This window comes from Macrobrachium rosenbergii, chromosome 31, assembly GCF_040412425.1.
Source record: "Macrobrachium rosenbergii isolate ZJJX-2024 chromosome 31, ASM4041242v1, whole genome shotgun sequence".
In the NCBI taxonomy this organism is placed as follows: Eukaryota; Metazoa; Arthropoda; class Malacostraca; order Decapoda; family Palaemonidae; genus Macrobrachium; species Macrobrachium rosenbergii.
The window spans coordinates 5,713,894-5,726,393 of record NC_089771.1 but is presented as its reverse complement, the minus strand read 5'-3'; positions in this window follow the sequence as shown (position 1 = coordinate 5,726,393).

The following is a 12,500-nucleotide window of genomic DNA, read 5'->3' as shown; positions in this document are numbered from 1 at the left end:
AATTTCCGAGATGAAGAGGACAACGCCACTAATTGGTTTGTTAGCTGTACGGAAGCATTTTTCTTGATGTATTACGAATCCAATATATTCAATCGATCCATTTCGCATGAGTGGATACAACAATAGGCTACTGTAGGTAAGGTTTCAGGTCTATACAATAATAGTTTTGGGTATTATGTCGACACTGGAGAGGAAACGAGAAATTATATATTGTTGAGTCCTGGGATAAAATGATGCTTCATTTCGGCACGATATATCATATTGTTATTCAGTGCTCTCTCTCTCTCTCTCTCTCTCTCTCTCTCTCTCTCTCTCTCTCTCTCTCTGTATTATCCTATTCAGATGTCAGTTCCTGTTGCAATGAGTAATCTCTCTCTCTCTCTCTCTCTCTCTCTCTCTCTCTCTCTCTCTCTCTCTCTCTCTCTCTCTCTTTCAATGACAAATTAACTATTATTACCTAAAGTGTCTCCAACATTATCACCCCTATAGAATCATATTCTTCTTCTTCCCAATACCAATCTTCCATTTTCGTTTGACATCTCACATTCCGAAACTGACCTGGCCTTTGTCAAGAGATGTCCTCTTCAGTTTTCTTCTTCCCGCACAAGTGTTGTTTTAGTAAGGAACATCCCCCACCCTTCTTCCCATCCCAGTATCCTGACCTAGTATCCCATCCCATCCCCTTCTCCTAGCATCCCCCTTCTCTGACCCTCTCCAATTAGTACCTGGTCCTCATCTCCCCAACTCACAGCACCCCGAGAGAGCTCTCTACAGCCGAGAAGTCGCGTTGCAATTTGCCAGAAGGCTCTCCTTCCCCTCACGTTAGCGTCCGGAAAAGGCTTATTGACACTGACTCCTGATGCTGCTGCAGCTTTGAATTATGGGAGGTGATGCAACAGTAATCTAGAGGAACGTGTTGCATCTAATACTGATAGGAATGATAATGAATTTTCTAGCAGTTTTACATGATATTTATTCCTTGAGTTTGAAGAATCTATTTGTCATTTCGTTCCAGTTCTTCCTGCCAAGTTTGACAGATGCTAGAGAGTCGTATAAAGCAGTGGTCGGGACTACTATTGCGTTTGTGACTTGTATCTAATATGTTTCTGTTGTGTATGCGATAAATCACGAACATGTTTAGGACATTTTATTGCAATGTGGACGCAAAGAGTTATTTCAAAGAAAGATAGACAATGATTAAAACAGGATAGTTGTATAAAGTAATGGTCAGGTCTACCAATATGTCATTCACTTGTATTTAACATGTTTCTTTTATATATGCAATAAGTTGTCGACATGTTTATGACATTTTATTGCAGTGTGGAAGCAAAAGTTATTTCATAGAAAGATAGATTATGATTAAAGCAAGATGGTCGTATAAGGTAATGGTCAGATTTGCCATGTTGACACGTATTCAACATGTTTCGCATGTGCATGCGACAAGTTCCCGACGTGTTTAAGATATTTTATTGTTGTCTTTTTATAAAGTTGGATTTATTATTTATTTCTCAGTCAATTGTTATTTTGCTATAATAATAACCACTCTTAATTCATTCTTTTGAAAATACGTAAAGCAATTTTTCCATACCACGACACGTAAAGGTAACATGCATATTGGCTTATGAACTGAATATTACATCACAGGACATTCATTGCACAAACAAACGCCGTGCAAAATACACTCAAATATTTTTTCGCCTAAATTGAGTCTGCGAGAGTTTGCGATGTTTGCACTGTTTCACCTGGAATTGAAACAATATTGGAGATTTATTTTCTATGAATAATCATTATTAAGCTTCAGTTCTCATAAAATCAATCTGCATTAATATAATATAACTATGACATATGACAATTAATCTATTAATATGAGTCAAAACAGCACTAGGTAAAACATCTTTCACATTTTCTTAGTCATAAATCTCCTTATGGGGTCTGTGCCGTCAGTGCACCTTTCGTGGTGCACTGTAGGCATTACTAAAGGGTGTTTACAGCTTCCCGTCGGCCCCTAGCTGCACCGACATTTTATTACTTTATATTACGTGAATCCCTCGCTGTTCAACCCCTGAACTATTACTTCCAGGTACGAATGTGGAATTTTCTCCCAGTTCCACCTTCAGATCCGTGTGCGTCATCTCCTTTATTTTCTGGGGTGCTTTATCTTGCTGTCCAACCACTCTAACCCCTTCTTTTCACTGTCTTCAACGCTGAATGGACGAAAGTGCCTACCCAGTGCTTAGATTGACAGATTAAATTTCATAAGTCAATGTCGTAGGTTATTCATAAAGGTAAATGCTGATTCAGGAACGTTTCCTCTATGTTAAGCAAATCTCGTTACCTCTAAGACATGACAGTGTAAACGAAAACGATCTCTGTTCGACACCCTCACTGAGGCCAAGAATACCTCGTCGAGGCCGAGAGAAACCCCGAGATCTTTTCATTCCTCTTTTCTTCAAGGCGTCGCTTCTCGCTCAGCGCGACTCTTGAGGTCTTTTGACCGTCCCATAACGGCGGTCCTCACTCTCCCTAACAAGACCCTACAACTCTCCCCATGCTTTCAGGAGAATAAATCGCCTCTTGGCATGAACTCTCTCTCTCTCTCTCTCTCTCTCTCTCTCTCTCATTCGGTGGCGTCAATGGGCCTTTCCCGGGACGAACTTGCTGCATCATCCTGCCACTCGGTCATGCCTTAAACGACCTCTCTCTCTCTCTCTCTCTCTCTCTCTCTCTCTCTCTCTCTCTCTCTCTCTCTCTCTCTGGTAACCGTATGGTGGTGAATTTAATAAGAAGTCGACCTATGAACATTTTTATTGACTTCGGATTTTTCAATATCCTCACTCTAATATAGTGAACATATAGTAATTACTTTTTTAAAATAAAACTTTACATAAGTCGACGATAATTTTGGGAAAAGGATCCGACTACTGTCTGGCATTTGGAATTAAAGTCCACTCCTTTTCAGATCAGTTAAACCCCACAGAGTGACAAGATAACCTTCATTTGTCTCCATGAAAATAGGCTGACTTATCCATCTGTAATCAGTTTAATAGCTAACTCACAAGCTCACCCCTTCGATAATTCGTGAAATAAATCAGTCTACCAGATGAACAGATGTTTTTATATATAAAATATAATTAAAAAAATATTAATTTTACCCATCATCCCGTACTGAAATGTTGGTAAATGATATGATATACTATTTCGTCCAGTTACACCGCTTTGAGCAATCAGCGTTGCATAAACTCAAAATGGGAGTTGGGAGCCAAATCAATTATTCATTCATGTGTCCACCTGCACTGCTGCCTAATTAGGAAGTCAATGTATAACTTCGAACTTATTTAGCATACCTCTCTCGATTTCATTTGGGATATTCGCAGGGGCGCCATTTCAGATTTTTGTTGTGAGGGGGGGGGCAAAGACGGGTTGGCCAGCGAAGCAAGCCTAATCAGCTAAGTTTTGTTTTTTATTTTGAGCTATTTTATGTTTTTGAAGCCACATGAGCAAGGGATTTCAGCAAAAATTATATACTCCCACTACTATATGTTTTATCTCATCATCACTGGTAGCTATTAGACAGACAAAGATCAAGAAACATAATATTTCTGAGAGATTTTATATATTTATGATTGCACATTTACAAAGAAAACATGCTGTTACTTCTTGGGGCTTGGGGTGAGGGGGCCAAGTTGAGGCTTTTTGTTGGGGGGGCAACTTGGGTCGGGGGCAAGTTGAGTGTTGAGGGGGCAGTTGACACCCCAGCCCCCCCCCCAAATGACGCCCCTGGATATTCGGTAGTTTATACAGACAGGAATTGATAAAAAGATTGAGTTACTCTCACGTGGACTCGCGTGTAAAGGCTACGTGCGTGCACGCACTCACGCACATATACATTTACACACACACACACACCCAAATAAACCGAAATTCATTGGACCTTTAATCAGTTCCTTTAAATTACATTATAATTCCAATGAAACCTCATAAATTGAACAAGAATGGATAAAATATATTACAATATTGCCTTCGACAAACTTTTATGTAAAACCAGTCACTCTCTCGCCCACATATTCTCACAGAAACGTAGCTTCCATCATAGAAAAAAAATGAGATATTTGACAAGAGGATGCATGTAGGTGGCGGATTCATTGCTACAACTACAAAAGTCTGTTTAAAAGTCTGGAAAGAATTCTAGCATAAAAAAACAGATGATACATTTAACAACAGATGATTTATAGGTAGAAGATATTATCACAAAAGTCTTTTTTTAATCTTGGAAATAATTCTATTGAGATAGCAACCAGTTCACGTAAACTTTTAAATATGTATACGTTGAAATATCTATCTTAAAGGCTTGCCCTTTAAATTTTAATTTACTAATCTTATCTGCAAATTAGGTATTACTTTTGTTGATTAGAGATACTTTATGAATACTTAATGAAAACGTTCCAGTATTTCCAGGTTCCAGTAATATATTGTTCGTGTCTTTCCAGGTGCCATAGGAGCATGCTCCCTAGTATGGCCGCATTGCTGACATCCATGTTTGCATCATGTATGGCTCCAGATCGTGAGTATATAGATACTTATAGAAATATAAAATATAAGACTTCTTACAAATAAGTTCCTCTAAGTACATCTTTGGAACATATATTTCTTAACACTGCACATTATACAGTCCATCCCTTTTAATCAATAAAACAAAAATAAATAAAGCAGACCCTTGCCCAGTCCATACACACACACATCCGATTCAGACGTCGAAAGCTGCAGGCGACGATTTTTTTCAAAAGCTCAAGTGACTCGCCCCCGATACATTGTTGTACCTGGGCGTTAAACACTTCTGCTTAGATCAAAAGACTCTGTGCCTTTCAATGTCCAGGTTCCTCCAACTTCTTCTTCTCGCGACAAGGAAAACTCCTGTGGCCTCTTCGCACGAAAGGGATTTTCAATCACGGAGTGTGAAGGTTCGCCAGGTGAACAGACGTCCCATGCTCTTTGCACACAGTGAGTTCTTTGGAGTGCATGACTAATCGTGCCCCAGTAGCGGGGTAGCGCCGCCAGTGCACCTCATGCGGCGCACTGTAGGCATTACTTGAGGTTCTTTGCAGCGTGCCTTCCCCCTAGCTTGCAACCCCTTTCGTTCCTTTTACTGTACCTCCTTTCATATTCTTTCTTCCATCTTACCTTCCACCTTCTCTAACAATTGATTCATAGTGCAACTGCGAGGTTTCCCTCCTGTTACACCTTTCAAACCTTTTACTGTCAATTTCTGTTTCAGCGCTGAATGATCTCATAGGTCCCAGTGTTTGGCCTTTGGCCTAAATTCTGTTGTTCAATTCTACATGGGGAGTTAAACAGTGGGCCTAGCGACACACTGGCCACGTGTCATAGGCATTGGGACCTGTCCCCCAATGTCTGTCGGCCTAAGAAACAGGAGATCAGCGCCTGCCCTATGAGCCTACAGAGGCCCAGGAGGACTTTAACTCAATGACTAATCTTGCGTGAATAGTCTGCGCTGAATATTGAAAACGTCCTCTTAAAAATACTGTGATTTTGTTGGAGTTGTGACGGTAAAAAATGACTCTCTCTGTGAGCCATATTCACACGTATTACTGTTATTAATTATTGGTTTTGCCATCTTGATTAATAAACATTTTTTTTTATTTCATTGATCACTGTTGGTTGTCAATGCCATTCATGATGATTTCATTGTATAAACTCACGGTTTTACTCTCTGTGACATATTCATGATTATTACAGTTTTCGGTTATGTTTATGACATTTCACCATCCTCCATAAAAAAGTTTATTGTATTTTCATTTCCATCACTGTTGGATGCGGGCACCATTTCATGACGATTTCATTGCTAAACGCTATTTTGTCTTCCATGTAATATAGTTCTTTTACTTCTCAGTAATTCTGAGTTTCAAGAAAAATAATATTTATGTATTTTATTTTCGTTGTTTTGTCCGACCTCTGAGCAACTTCTCTGTCTCTGTCTGGCTATATTTGTCTTGTGAAGTCTCTTCTCGAGGCTTATATACCCCTGCATAGCGGAGCTAATGACGACAATCGTTATTCCCATATAAGGCGTTTTTTTTATTTTCTGCACAATGATTGGTTCCTAATAACCGCCCACTTCCGGTCACGCCATGGACGATTCCAGATCAAATTTTCTCATGCAATGTGGATCGAATATTGCGCCTTGTTACAAAGGCATGGAACATCGGATTGCTACTTGTCCACTACGCGTTGACAACAGGAACTGACTAGTGAACAAACACAGGAAGCAGTCACGTTTTGGAAAAGAGATGTTTCTTTTTCAATATATTTCATCATTATGCTTCTACCCATGACACTTATCTATCACGAATTCCTCTAATTATTGCTTCAGGGTTGAACACCATATTTCCATTGCAACGGGATTATACAATACTCGTTGTTCCTCCATTAATGGAATTTGCTCTGCGTTGTCTGTGTAACAATGACTGTACAGGATTATACAACAGCCTCCTGTATGTCTGGTCGTATTTAAAATTCGATATCTGTATAAGCTATAGTCAGTTCTTGTCACATTTTATGCAAACGAATCTTTCATAAGAGTTAAATTAATATAACAAGAGAGAGAGAGAGAGAGAGAGAGAGAGAGAGAGAGAGAGAGAGAGAGAGAGAGAGAGAGGAATAGCAGTTAGTTTTCATAGAGAAGAATCTTTCATAAAAATTAAATCAAGAGAGAGAGAGAGAGAGAGAGAGAGAGAGAGAGAGAGAGAGAGAGAGAACATTTAGAGAGAGAGAGAAAAAATCTTTAGTTTTCAAAAAATTTTCATACAAGTTAAAGAGAGAGAGAGAGAGAGAGAGAGAGAGAGAGAGAGAGAGAGAGAGAGAGAGAGAGAGAGAGAGAGAGAGAGAGAATCAGTAACATTTAGTCTTCATAGAAAAGAATCTTTCATACAAGTTAAATCAGGAGAGAGAGAGAGAGAGAGAGAGAGAGAGAGAGAGAGAGAGAGAGAGAGAGAGAGAGAGAGTAACATTTAGTTTTCATAGAAAAGAATCTTTCATACAAGTTAAATCAGAGAGAGAGAGAGAGAGAGAGAGAGAGAGAGAGAGAGAGAGAGAGAGAGAGAGAGAGAGAGAGAGATTGTAATGTATGTTTTAACTTCCTTTCAAAAGTAGAATTTTAAAAGTTGTATTTCTCTTTTTAAACTAGAATTTTTTCACAAATCAACACCAAACTCAGTAATTGTTATTTCGCAAGAGAGTCAAAACATAATAGTTTAGTGTGTCTGACTTTAAATATGATTTTGATCCATTTAAAAACTGTAGCAGGATGGTAATTTAGTTAAACAAATCTCTTCTTCTTCTTCTTCATCTCAGCTTATTCCCAAGGCTGGGTCGTTGTTTTGAATGAGCCTCCTCTAGCTGTTTTGTTTATATCTTGAACTTTTAATTTGATAATTGATTTTGATAGATTTTTACAAATCCCAAGCCTCCTAACTTAATGTCCCCCCGGCCCCCAACATGCGAAACGCCCTCTTTATCCTGTGGACTAAAGACCTACTCCCCTAGTGGCTAGGGTAACAAATGCGTTTCTCATCCCTATTCAACCTTCCATATTTATCCTAAGGGCTTAGGACCTGGTCCTCTAATGGCCAGAGTAACAAATTCACCTTTCCTAGAAACATGGTTCCCAGATGAACTTTCCCTATCTATCCTATGTGTTAGGGACTAGGTCCCTAGTGGTTAGAGTAACAAACTCATTTGTCCTAGAAACATGGTTCCTAGATGAACTCCCCATATCTATCCATTTTGTTGACTGATGGCCTATGGTTGCAGGCCTCGCTTTCTCTTGCAGTTTTTATGCAGAGGAGGTAGCTGGGTTAGCCCCGTATGATAAGGGGTGGTTTTGGATCTACGTAGTCTTAGAGGGTGTGTGTGTGTGTGTATATATATATATATATATATATATATATATATATATATATATATATATATATATATATATATATATATATATATACATATATATATATATATATATATATATATATATATATATATATATATATATATATATATATATATATATATATATATATATATATATATATATATATATATATATATATATATATATATATATATATATATATATATATATATATATATATATATATATATATATATATATATATATATATATATATATATATATATATATATATATATATATATATATATATATATATATATATATATATATATATATATATATATATATATATATATATATATATATATATATATATATATATATATATATATATATATATATATATATATATATATATATATATATATATATGTAATACATATTATATATATATAATTTTGACATATGTTTCCTATAAACATATTATATCCTCCTATAATTTTGACATTTTTTTTTTTATCATGTGTTATGTGTAATAATGATAATTGTTGAAGAGTCATATTTAGTTTGGCATCAGATCTCAAAAGAACTAATGATTAAGTAACTTAATGGCGTAATTTAGAATTGATAGTACAATTTTAATAGTAACATAGTTTGGAACGAAAAATATCTTTCTTGATAAAAGCGTGGTGTATGAACATGTGTGTGTGTCCAGCAAAGACTTGTTTCATTTCAATTGTCATCAGTTGAGATAAGAGAGAACGCTTTGTTTTGGGTCGTGATGACAGGTTTGGATAACAAATGCCGATTCGTCCCACACGAGCTCAAGACGAGTGATTTCATGTTGTTACATGCATTGTTCGAGTCACATACACCACTTTGAGAGAAGGAATACGTGTCTTGATCAATTACGCCATGTTTTGTAAGATTGCATTTAAAACGTTTTGCTGGGATGACGTCACTTTCTTTCTAGAAGTTTCTCCATGGTATCTCCCACCCAAAATGCTTTAATGACGTCACCTCCCTGCTTCTAGAACTTTTGTATCTCGTACCCAAAATGCTTTAATGACATCATGTAGCTGAAATCCTAAAATTTGTTTCATTCTGATTTCTGAGACCAGTTGATTTGGTTCCCTCTTTCTCTCTCTCATTCTTAAAAAGATATTACTTTTAACGTAGTGTTTTGTGGTCACGTATTAGCATTAACTTTTGAGATCTGAATTTAGCAAAGTTATTTAGTTTTTAACGGCGCCTGGTAAAAAAATGTGTTTTGTGGTAACGCAGCTGCAGCAAGTGATTTACAGAGGTTTTCACAAGTTTGTGTAAGGTAACGTGAATTTTACTTATTAATACCATGGTATGATAAGTTAGGAAATTTTGACTGAGTGAAATCATTATTGATAAATCTTATGTGTATTTTAGTGTGTTGTTCTATTTACAATCTCTTTATATTTTCAAATTTTTTATGTTTGTGATGTAACATTTATTTACGTAGCATTTTAAATATTTCTTGGTAATTCAAGATTGCATACTTGATTTAATATTTCATTTGTTAAGATTTTGTTTTTAAATCTTGAGTAATTCTTGATAGTTTAAATTTTGCTTGATTAATTTAAATTCCTGATAAAGTTTTTGTGAATTAGTTTTGTTTCATAATTTAATTCGAGAATTAATTAAGTGTTGTGTTATTTTCAAGTTATAATAAATTTTTCAGATTGTAAATTCTAATTATAAACTTTGAATCTAAAAATAAATTTTGTATTTAATGTTTTTAGAAAAACAGTGTTTCATTTACTGATCACCAGTGAATAGGATTGATTGTGTGTGCATAAGGCAAAGTGATAAACATGTTTTGGTCTTTTAGTTCTGCTAAAGTGAATTAAGACCACGGAAACAGAGTTTTTTGATGGAGTGATGACCTTCTACTCTAGAATATTTCTACTTTAATTTTGATACCTCACATATTCTGATAGACTTAGTTTGATTTTTCAAGTAATAAATAAGTTTTTTCTTAAGGGATCACTGTTACCTTTAGAGTACTCAGTCGTAATAATTAATGTTATGAGAGTTCAGGAATCTGGCTGAAATGAGGTATATTTTTGAATCTTGAGATTAGTTGTATAGTAACCAGGTACTTGATACGCATCGTGACATTATATTACTTGGTGCCCAGAGACCAGGGAGCAAAACAAAATATCACTATGGTTCATGGTTTATACTGGTCGTGTTAGGGATATATTTTGATAGGAGAGTGACCACATAGTTATTTTTTGCTTTGTATTGTGAATTATTTAGTTGAGTAACATAGAGAAAATGGCTCTGTTCAATGTTCAGAAGTTTTTAGCAACTTCCATCCAAGAGTTATCTGAATCCAACCTGACTAAGGCACAGTGGATTGCTTTAGCAGTGGCATGGGGGGTAATGTGTCTAGTGGTATGATTAAGGCACAAATCAAATATATTGCAATCCAAGCATTGATGGACTGTGGTAAAATAGATGAAGAGTTAGGAGATGCGCAAGAGTTGTTGAATGCAGCTGAGGCAGAATTTACAGATAAATATGAGCAAAAGAAAGAGAAAAGTGATGCAGAAGCAGAACTAATATGTATAGAAGCAGAAGAAAATTTGATTAAGCTGAAGATGCAGGCAGAAAGAGAAAGAGAAGATAGAGAGAAAAGAGAAAGAAAGGAAAGAGAAGAAGAAAAAATCAGCAGAAGAAGAAAGAGAAAGAGCAAAAGAAGAAAGAGAAAGAGAAAGACATGAAACGGAGATGGAGTTAATAAAAGCTCGATCCACATTACCTGTAACACCATCTAACCCTACTCAACATAATTCAGACCCTGTATTTGATTTAGTAAGAGTGCAAAAATTAATTCCAAAGTTTACAGAAGAATCTCCAGATGAGTTTTTTATCACTTTGAAAAAGTGGCTTCAGGTATGAGATGGCCAGAGGATAAATGGTCGGTCTTGTTACAGAGTGTTCTCATTAGTAAAGGAAGAAGTGCCTATTTAGCCTTATCAGCTGATCAGTGTAAAGAGTACAAGGTACTCAAACATATTGTGATACTAATTTACCAGATAACCCCTGAATATTATAATGAAAGATTCAGATCTTTGAGAAAGGATGACAAGATAACTTTCTTGGATTATGCCTACAAAGTAAGAAGATGTTTTAAACGATGGTTGGAGGCTGCTAAAGTTAAATCTATGGACGAACTTGAGGAGTTAGTAGTCCTAGAACAATATCTTAGAGGAATTCCTGAACACATAAGAGCCTATTTAAGAGAGAGAGAGGTTAAGAAACTTGACAAAGCTGCTACACTGAGCGAAGATTTTAATATCATATGTAGCAAAAGAAATTATAATTCAAGTACCAGAACCAACAACGCACAAGTTTCAGGTCTCATCCAAATTTCAGGAACATTACAACTGGATATCCTCCTAGTGGCTATGCCAATACAAAGCCAGGTAACACCCCTCAACAATTGAATGTTAAATCCTCATCATCCAGTCTGTTCTCAAGACAGATACAGAAGACTAATGTTGTCTGCTACAAGTGTGGAAGAGTAGGACACTACAGTCGAGATTGTTATCAGACACAACAGCAGACCAAACCAGTTGGTCAAGTGGTTAAAGGTAACCAGGTGAAGCAAACTACGAAGAGCAGTGTGGGGAAGACTGAGACTAAACAAGCAGAGTGTTTAGCAACCAGTGGAAATGTAACTTCAAGCAGTGAGTGGCTGAGCAGCTTGGAGGCTTTTAAGCCATATATCTATGAAGGTACGCTGACAACTCAAGGAGGAAGTGTGCAGGTACCAGTCAAGGTATTACGTGATATGGGAAGTAACCATAGTGTGGTAGCTCGTGGTGCTCACCCACAGTTGGAGAAGAATCTCACCTTAGATTCAGTTATTTTGAAGGGTATAGGAGGAGAAGAGGTAACTCCTATATGCCGCTTGCACTTATCCTGTGAATTGGTGACAGGAAATGTTGACTTTGCTGTAAAGGATTCACTAGCTGTTGAAGGTGTACATGTTTTACTGGGTAATGAAGTTGGTGGTGTACCATTTGTTCCTTGTCCTATAGTGACAGACAAACCGTTAAGGATTAGTCCTACTGTAGATTTAGAGAAGAAAAACCCCCACCTGTTTCCAAGCTGTGTAACTACCAGGAGTATGAAGAGAACTATGTCTGCAAGTGAAGATACTGAGGATTTACCTGCACCAGAAGGATCAAGTGACGGATCTTGAAGATTAGAAGAGCTGTTGCATGAAAGTGAAGTTTCCCCTAGTGTTAGTAATATAGAGATTTCCCAAGAAGAGCAGGATCCTGTTGTTATTTAAGAGACTCCGAGTAGTCAAAGTGTTCCTGAAAATAGTAATGAAACTACAGAAGCAGAGTTAGCAGATATGGAGAGTTTAGCCCTTGAAGTTGGTCAAGTGACAAGAGAGAAGCTAATGAAACTGCAGAAGAGGGATACGACGTTGGCTGATCTGTTCTTCAGAGTTGTTGATCAAGAAGAGATGCAACAAACCTCCACCTGTTATTATCTAAAGGAAGGATTGCTAATGAGGAAG